Below are 10,059 nucleotides of genomic sequence, written 5' to 3' on the forward strand. Positions count from 1 at the left end.
AAGGCTTATTTCTGCTTTCCCCTTTTTTAAAAAAATTAAATACATTTTTTTTAAGTTTTAAAAATGTTTATTTACCTGTTTTTGAGAGAGGAGAGACAGAGTGTGAGTAGGGGAGGGGCAGAGAGAGAGAGAGGGAGACAGAATCCGAAGCAGCTCCAGGCTCTGAGCTGTCAGCACAGAGCCTGATGTGGGGCTTGAACCCATGAACTGTGGGATCATTACCTGAGCAGAGGTCGGTCGCTTAACTGACTGAGCCGCCCAGGTGCCCCTCCCCTTTTCCATATTTGTAACTTTCTTATTTCAGTGAGAACCCTGTTTTCCATTATCCTGTATGTAACCAAACTCTTGCTGTGTAGGTTGAAAACACAAGAGGTGAGGGAGTAGCAGGGAAAGAAAGGAGGAGGAAGAATAAAGGAGGAAGAGGTTTAGTTTGTTTTTTTTTTTTTTTTTTTTGTCTTCATTTTAGAGAACCATTTCTGCTTTCTCACAAACCCTGAAGAAAAGACACAGAAGGATAGGGGAGGGGAGAAGTGCCCCCAAGGGAAGCAAACCAGTCCAGTCTTGGCTTTGAGGTGGGGCTGAGTGGCAGGCTAGCAGATGGAGCTGGCTGGCCCTGCCTCTTCTCTCCCAGGTGGTTCCTGGCAGCTTTTTTTTTTTTTTTTTTTTTTTTAAGGCGATTTTTATAAGAGCAATTTTAGGTTCACAGAAAAATTGAGAGGAAGGTACAGAGATTTCCCATATATTACTCCTACTCTTGCACAGCCTCCTCCACTTATTAACATCTTCCACCAGAGTGGTACATTTGTTACAGTTGGTAAACCTACATTGACATATCATTTCACCTAAGGTCCTTAGTTTACATTAGGATTCCCTCTTGGTGTTGGACATTCTGTGAGTCTGGACAAATGTGTAGTGACATGTATCCATCATTATAGTATCATATAGAGTAGTTTAAACTGCCCTAAAAATCTGGCAGCCTGTAAAGCTTAACTGCTTTTGTTATTTTGTTTTTGTGGGGCATGGAGATGCTGGGTATGCATTTAAATGAACCCTGTTGGGAGACCACCATGGGAGTCTGCACGCCTCCACCTACCACCGCAGGAAGTCTTCTTGGCCCTGGGGTGCCGCACATGCACAGCACCATTTCTTCTTGTTCAGTTTGTACGGGCAGCTATTTGTGTCAGGCACCTTGCTGAATTCTCGCATCATCTTGTTGGGCTCTATGGAGCTTGTGACAGTCATATTCCCCATAAAGTGCAATGAGTGTGGCTTGACCTCTCCAGGTTTGAGCATCTCCACTTGATTTTTGCTTTTAGGTTCATTCATGTTCATTCCATCAAATCATAAACAAAGAGGCCTCCATGTACCCTTGAAGGAGCACCTGCTGAAGCAGCCTCCAGTGGCCCACTGCTGGCTGTGTCTGTTACAAGAGGGAGAGGCTGGGGGCACACTGGGGCAAAATCTGCTAGTTCCATGCCTGCTGGAGCCACCCAGTGTGTATGGAGTTTAGTTTGGATTCAACCTGGGGGAAATTGGTATTATCTGAGGTTCTAGCACTGCTGTTGATGCAGTGGGATGAAGGGGAGGCCACAGGGACACACTGGAGGGCTGTGCTGGGCTGTAGCGCTTTACAGTAACCCAACATGGGGTGAGGCCCAGAGGCCTGGTTGAGTTACACCCAGGCTGACTTGGATGCTTGGCATTGGCAAGAAAAGGCCAGGGAGACTGCAGGGGAAACAGAAGCCCCAGAGGTGCTGGGGCCTTGGCATCATTAGGTTATCTTTACCTTTCTGCGTGGAGGTCTGGCCAAGGCTGGCTCTTTCCCGAAGTGGGGAATTCCTGCTCTCGTTTGTGCTGGTAGACAGATTGCTGTTTGCTGAGGGGTGAGGGGTGGTCTCCTTCCTCTCTAGGCAGGATAGGGGGCTGGTAGGCATGATAGTTTTGCTGCTTGTGTTCTGCTTTGTCTCCTGATCCTCTCAAAATCTGCCTTGCTCCTCTGAGTATTCCTAGAGGAGCAATTGTTGTGATTTGAATTGTGTGGCCTCCCTTCCCCCACAAGGCATGTAACGAAGCTCAATCCACAATGTTATTTAGACATAAGGCCTTTAAAGAGGTGATAAAAGTTACATTAGGTCATAAGGCTGGGGCCCTAATTTAATATGACTGGTGTCCTCATATGAAGAGGAGACCCTAGAGTTACACAGGTGCAGAGGAAAGGCCATGTGTGGACATAGAGAGGAGGCCAGGAAGATATCTCTCACTTAGAAACCAACCCTCACAGCACCTTGATCTTGAACTTGAGCCTTCAGAACTGTGAGAAAATAAATTTCTGTTGTTTAAAGCACCCGGTCTGTGGCATTTTGCTATGGTCATCCTAGTTGACTAATACAGCAACTAAAGATAGGAATGACAGGTTCACTGAAACTCAGTGCTTGGGATTGGCAGAGACCCAGTGCTGTACCTCATAGGATGGGGAGGGAGTGCTGCTGTTGGTCAGATCTGCTGAAGGCTGGGACTTCAGGGTGAGGGTGTAGGCCTGCAGCTTGGATCTCTGGCATCCCAGAAGCAGATAGCTGGTTATCACTTCTTTGTACCTCTGGCCTGTCAATGAGTCCTGGATATTCTCACGGAGTAATCCATGGACACAATCAGCTCAGTCTGTGAGGTCTTTGTACTCAAGAGACTGACTCTACATAAGTCTTTAGTTCCTCATCTTTATGACCCATATTCATCCATGGATCCTTCGTCATTTACTTTAAAGTGCTTCTCTTGCTAGGACATTGAGAATGAGAAATTTCTTGAGCAGGTTTTCACATTCCATGCACAAGTCAAAAGGAAGATGGTATATTCTGCTCACTTCTTCCTGCAGCTCCTTAAAGTTCTGTCCATCAAAGGCAGGGATCCACTGACCAATGTATAGAGAATGATTGCCAGGCTTCACATAGCCATGGCAGGTCCCTCATACTTTGGACCCTGGGAGAGTTCCAGGGAAGCATAAAGGGGGACTGTTCCAAAAGTTATCTAACTTGTTGACAAGGTGAATTAGTTGCTGAAACCAAAGTCTACAATCTTGATGTTCATGTCAGCATCCAAGAGCTAGTTTTCTTTCTTTAAGTCTCTATGGACAATAAACTTGTGGTGCTAGTTCTGTATAGCAAACACTGTTTGGCAGAATTTGACTTTGATCTCTTTTTCTTGCATACTTTCATGAGCCACTAGGTACTCATCTCCACTAGTATACTCTATGACAAGGCTGCTTGTCCCTAGTCTCCATCACTTCACATAATGTCACTATGTTGGGATGATTGAAAGCCTTCATGATTTTTACTTTTCGGGATAGTCTCTGGAGGGTGGAGGAATTCTGATGATCTTATCAGTGATCTTTATGGCTACCTTTTCCTAGTCAGGATGTGTCAGGCCAAGTTCACCACGACAAAGGTACACTTGCTGATGGTCTTGAAGAGTTGGTTGTTGCCAACATGGTTCTCCTAAGCAGAGATGGCTGAGAAGCCCTGTAACATGTTGGATTAACAGCTGGGCTTGAAAGCAAGCTTGGGAATTTAAGCTCGGGATAAGCTGGTGAGAAGCTTGGCCAGGTCACCTCAAAAAAAAATCACTTCCAAAGACCACCTGATGAACTGATCTTTATGATGGAATCAAAACACAATGGCAGACTAAAAATGAACTAAAAACAAATACTAAAAAAATGCGAAAAAAAAGATGTGAGAAAAAAGAATAACTTTTAAAAATGAAAGAAAAAAGAAGAAAAAAAGTAAAAGTAAAAAAGAAAAGTCAGAAAAATAGAAAGTGAGAAAAGATAAAGAAAATGGGAAAGTGAGGGAAAAAAAGTAACAAACAAAATATACAAAAACCCACAATGCCAAGGAGAAAACAAGCTAACTTTAGTCAAATGTCCTTCAGGTCATTGAAAACCAGCTTCCTGAACTAGAAGCACAGCAAATCTCAGCCCAACCAGGGGCTTATATAGGTGCTTGGAATTCTATAATAATGGTTGCTGTGAGGTCACAGCAAGAAACGGACCAATCTTGGCTGGTGATCATCCACAGTGTTTTTTCTCATTTTTTTGGTCTAAAAAATCTATTTGTCTTAAAAAAGAATTGCTGAGAACTCCCAATAGCTTTTTGTTCATGTACATTATATTTATTGATATTATTAGAATTGGAAAACGGTATGATGCTTCAGTGGCTTTTTCATTTCTAGTTTAAAAAACTGTAATAATTTTTTTAGGCTAAGAGTATTTTTAAATGCCCAAATGGGTGGGGATTTTTAATTTCTCTTTTTGTTAACTTTCTTCATTTTATTCATATTTCAGTTTGTAAAATATAACTAAAATACCATTATAAGAATGATGATTCCTCAATATCATCTATTCAGTGTTAAAACTTTTCTCATATATTTTGAAATCTTTTGTTTTTCAGATTGTACACTTGAATCGGGATCCAAACCAGGTCCACATATTGTGATTGGTTGGTATGTCTCTTAAGCGTCTTTTAATCAGTTTTTGCTACGTCTCCTTCTTTCTCTCAGAATTTATTTTGGAGGAATTCAGTTTTCTAGTGTCCTTCTGTTTGGATTTGCTGATTGTATTCCTGTGGTGTAGATTAACATGTTCCTCTGTATTTCCTGTATATTGATAGCTCAGTCTTGAGGTTTAATCAGATTTTACGTGATCTTTTTGGTGAGACTCCTTCATGGGTGCTGTGTTCTTTTATCAGGAGGTACATGGCGTCTGATGGTCTCTTTGTCATGTTAACTGGCTTCCATTCTTATTGCCTAGATCCATTATATCATGACAGGTAGCAAAATACTCTATTATCTGTTCAATTATTGGCTGGAATACTTCTACGAAGAGAAATGTCTCCTCATCTATTGTAAATTTCTAACCCAATTACCTGTGGTCCGAGATGACAGTCTTTGATTCCTGTTTTTGAAATTTGTTGGAGGTGTTTTTAATGGTGTAATACACATACTTTCCCCCCACCCCCTCCCAGGTTTTTCTATAGGACTTCTAGGTAAAATTTCACTTCAACAAATGTTTCTGTAACAAAAAGTATTTTGAAAGGTTCTGAACAAAACCAAAGGAATAAATGGCTAAGTGAGGAATTTGGGCATCAAAAACATCTTAGATATTTGAGGTCCTGAGAATATTTGATATCTTGTCAGGGCTGAAAAAATACAAAGGCAGTTATCTACAGTGCTACCCACAGCCCTTAGCATTGTGCCCAACACGCAGTACATGTTCAATGTATTTTACCATTGTTAGTATTATATAATCTATCCATCTCATTTTGTGTGTGGGAAACTGGGACTCATTCATTTGTTTGTTCATTATGTTTCTGAGCCCACGGGGTCTGAGGAGGCACTATTCTAGGTGCTGTGGTAAACTGCAAAATAAAGTCCCTTAGTCTGTTGTGCTTTTTTTGTGGGGTGGGAGAAACAAAAGAACAAATTAACAGGTAAGTTGAGAGATGATAATGATATGAAAGGAATAAACAGGGTGATGTGTTAGTGCTATTAGGTGGGGCACTATTTTAGATGTGGTACTAACATTTCCTAAGAGACTACTGGACCAAGAAGGAGTTCAATAGGGAAGATCTAGGAAAAGGATTTTCCAAAGGCTCTGTGGTGGGAATCAGTTTGGCATGATTAAGTTGCAGAAAGGCCATCAGTGTGGCTGACTGTGAACAGGCAGGCAGAAGGGTGATTGAAGGTGAGTCTAGAGAGGCAGGTAGGGGCAGAGAAGAGAATCCAGTTTTTGTGGCCAATTCCACGCTGGTACATTTGGTATCTCACTCTGCATGATTCTGAGGCCCTGACATTTCTGTTTCTTCAGCAGAACACGCGCAGTTCCAAAATACAGTGTTTTAAAAGTCACTTCCCTAATTCTGTCTGCCCTGCTCTGAAGTCTAGACCTGTGTCTTAGGAAGGCAGTTCTTAAGGAAACGTGGCCGCTTTGCTCCAGCCTGAGTTTTCTTTCTGGCGGCGGCAGTCTGCTCCTGCCCCGGGATCTCTGGCGGGAGTTGCTGATTTGAGCAGCGTTGAAGAGCCAGCCTCAGGACGATTCCTGCTTTGCGCTCTGCCCTGACCTCTGGTGGACTCGGCCTGTTAAGACACAGAGCAGGCTAGAAACTGGAAGCCTTTGCTTCCTATCCCCACCTGCTGGTATTGGGCTTGGAGTGTGCACTGCACAGTATTTTGAAGACCTCCAGGACCTGCGGAGAGGCACAATGTCAGACACTGCCATGGGGTGGCTGGGTGACTTTGACCATCCAATACCTCTTATTTTGGTACAAGAACCTTTCTTTAGAGTATGGATGGCATCAATCCTGCATGTAGCCCAAGTACAAGGAGTGGGTGCAGGACATGGCCTGACCAATGGGAGCGCACCATTCCTTTGGCCTCAGGGATTGGTCCGGAAAGAGCACATGACCAAAACTGGGCAAATCAGGTCTTCTCTAGGAGTTGGTACAGGGACCCTGGGAGAGAAGGCTCACACTCCTGGATCTAGAATTTTATAGGTCCTGTATATCCGGATTGCCAGTAGCCAGTCCTTTGGCCACATGGAAGAGAGGCTGCCTGAGGATTAAATCAACACTGAGGAAGAAGGTGGGGGTCTGGAAATTCAAAGGGAGTTATCATTTCATCTCCTGCTTCTGGGTGTGCTTACAGTGAGCCAATAAATTTCCTTTTTACTCTTAAGCTAGTTTCAGTAGGGTTTTTGTCACTTGCAACTGGAAATCTCCTAATTAATGCAATCAGTACTGGCCATTGTTATCATCAAAACAGTAGTAGGTAATCAAGGGTGAGTTTGAAGTAAATACACTGGGGCACTTTATGACCCTCACCACGTTTGTTATTATATACTGTATAGTGATCAGTGTGATTTTTTAAAATGTCAGTCTCTCTATGAGCAGGATTGTATTTATTTGCTCATCACTCTAGCTCACTGGGTGATAGTAAGTTCTCAATAAATATTTGTGGAATGAATAAATAGCTACATGGCAATCTTTACTGGCATGAGAACCTTCTTGCCATTAGCCAAAACTATTGTGGTTATCTAGGGGAATGCCCTATTCATCAGCAAGTTATACTCAAGTGAAGTGTTTAGGGGCAGAGTGGGATGATGTCAGCACTTAAGTGGTTCAGCAATAAATAAATACACACACAAATAAGTAAATAAATAAAAGAAAAAGAAAAGTATATCTGTGTGTGTTAGAGAAAGAAAAGAAAGCAAACACGGCAAAATGCTAATCAGTACTGAAATTAAGTGGTGGCTACAGAGGTGTTCATACTATTCTTCCAACTTTTGAATGCTTGAAAATGATCAAAATTTAGGTTCAGAAAAGAAGAAAGATTACCATTATCTGGATGGGCACTCATGTTTGCCCTGCCTTTAAGAAACTTCCAATCTCCAAATTGTAGGACAAATATACCAGAGAAAGACCATTTGCACTACAAAAGAATTTTTCATTTTTCAGGGGGAAAAATTCTCAAGTCTTCAAATAATACCAGTTATAATGGTCCAGGGAAGGCACTGAGCTCAGCTGTAGGGGAAACTGGAATTAGCCCTATAGAGCAAATCTTCACCTCCTTCTCTTCCTTCCTTCCTCCTTCCCTCCTCCACCTTCTCTTTCCTTTCTTCCTTTTTTATTTTGCTAAAATAGAAAAGATTTTGTTTTTATTAGATTCTAAAGTCACTGTAAAAGAAAACTGCAGACACTAAAGAAAGATATAAAGGAGACAATAACCCATCACTGGATTAAGGTATTATGATTTCTCTATTGCATGACCTAGTGTAAAAACTTAGCCACATATATTAATTTATTTATGAAGCAGGAAAAGATAGACCTACAACATTATTTGTCATGGTGATGGCATCATCACCACCATCATCACCATCATTGTCATCATCATCATCACTGGAGGCTTGCATCAGGCACTGTGCTAAATGCTTTACTTACTTTAATTCTCACAACTACTGTATGAATCAGAGGAAAGCATGGGGCGGGGGTGGGGGGTGGGGGGTGGGGGAGGAGGTTAACTTGCCAAAGGCTGAGTGGAGCTTTAAACTTGCCTGGCTGACTCCAGAGCCTGTGCTCTTAATCACGCACCATTGTTTGTATCCAGTTCTCTAACTTTGTGTGTTTTAGTTATTTCTCAGTCTTAACATTTTATAAACAATGCTTCCAGGAATATCTCAGGGTAAACATTTTTATGAGTCCTCAAAAATCTCAGCCCTTAGGACCCCTGGACTGTATTTCTTTCTGAAATATTAACGAGGCAGATATTCTTATTGAGTAAACAGGAAAATACACTCAACAATGAGTCTTCCTATAAAGTGTGCCACCAAGAGTTGGAAGGGAGTCTTCTGGGATCTACTCTGGGCTAGAATCTTCTCTAATAATGACTTGGTGTCAGAGGTAATTACAATAGTAATAACCCTTCCCCCCCTCCCCGCCCCGCCGAACACCTCGCTATGTCACACTGGGCCATGACTTTTTCCTTTGTGATTTTCTTATTCTTTAAAATAATCCTGTGAGGTAGGTGTTAACTGCCTATGTTCAGATGATAGCAAATATCCTGTGGCATCCCTGACAGATGAACACAGCTTTTACTTAACACATGCCTGTGAAATGGGAACTCTGTTTTGCAAAGCACTTTGGACCACTTGTGGACTGCTCTAATTGCTGACGTATTATTTTATGTAAGAATTCACTTAAAATCCCTTACACAATTCACCACAGGATTCACTAGATCTCTTTTCACACAATATAGCTTGCACTTGAAAAAGAAAAAAACAACAGTGAACGTAGCTGCCATTATTGAACATGTGCAAGGGGCCAACATGTGTTCTTAGTGCAGTTCTCACCCGCATTACCTCATTTGTGCATTACAACCTCAGGAGTGGTTGTGGGGGGGGAGGGGGGAGGGGGGGCCTGTTATTTTCTCCATTTTATATATGAGGTGGTTGAGGCCTGTAGGTATTAAGTACCAAGGCCAAGACAGTCCCTTCCCACCTGCATGCATTTGTCTGTGGCTTTAGAACCTGACCTCCCTAGAAAGTTTCCTAAGGGTGGAAGAGTGAAGCTGGTCAGTGGGGTCACCATAGAAAATGTCAATTTAGAAAGACAGAAAGCAGCTGACCAAGCTCCTTCCCCAAACTCTTCAGTTTTCAGAGTCTTATACAGTATGTATGTGGGTTGTAACAAGGAAAATTTAGATGAAAGTCTAGCAAACATTAATTATCATATCAATAAACATCTATTAATGATGTCATAGTGATTTTATATTTTGTTGAGGGGCTAAAAATAACTTATTGGTAAGATAATAAAACTTACTAATAATTATTGGGTTTCTTTTTATGTACTATGCCTGCTCGTTTAAGAAAAATATTTTAGGGGCGCCTGGGTGGCGCAGTCGGTTAAGCGTCCGACTTCAGCCAGGTCACGATCTCGCGGTCCGTGAGTTCGAGCCCCGCGTCGGGCTATGGGCTGACAGCTCAGAGCCTGGAGCCTGTTTCGGATTCTGTGTCTCCCTCTCTCTCTGCCCCTCCCCCGTTCATGCTCTGTCTCTCTCTGTCCCAAAAATAAATAAATGTTGAAAAAAAAAAATTAAAAAAAAAAAAAAAAAAGAAAAATATTTTATTGAGGTGAAAGTCACATATCAGAAAATTAACCATTTTAAAATGAACAGTTCAAAACTGAGGGTTGCTGGAGGGGAGGTGGGTGGGGGGATGGGCTAAATGGGGAAGGGGCATTAAGGAAGACACTTATTGGGATGAGCACTGGGTGTTATACATAGGGGATGAATCACTGGAATCTACCTCTGAAATCATTAATGCACTATATGCTAACTGACTTGGATATAAATTAAAAAATTAAAAATTAAAAAAGATAAAATGAACAGTTCAGTGGTATTAAGTATATTCAAAATGTTGTTCAACCACCATTTGATTTCCAAAACATTTTCATCACCCCAAAGTAAAACCTTTTACCCATTAAACATATTCTCTCTCTCTCCCCACCTCTTAGTCCCGAG

At 41.8% G+C, this 10,059-nt stretch overlaps 1 pseudogene; it reads right to left on the reverse strand.

Annotated features, from left to right (window-relative positions):
• Positions 1 to 1,316: 1,316 nt before the first annotated feature.
• On the reverse strand, positions 1,317 to 3,840 carry LOC112860503 (serine/threonine-protein kinase MARK2 pseudogene; annotated as a pseudogene).
• Positions 3,841 to 10,059: the final 6,219 nt, after the last annotated feature.

This window comes from Puma concolor, chromosome A1 (assembly GCF_028749965.1).
Source record: "Puma concolor isolate L17-30 chromosome A1, mPumCon1.1.hap2, whole genome shotgun sequence".
NCBI classification, from domain to species: domain Eukaryota; kingdom Metazoa; phylum Chordata; class Mammalia; order Carnivora; family Felidae; genus Puma; species Puma concolor.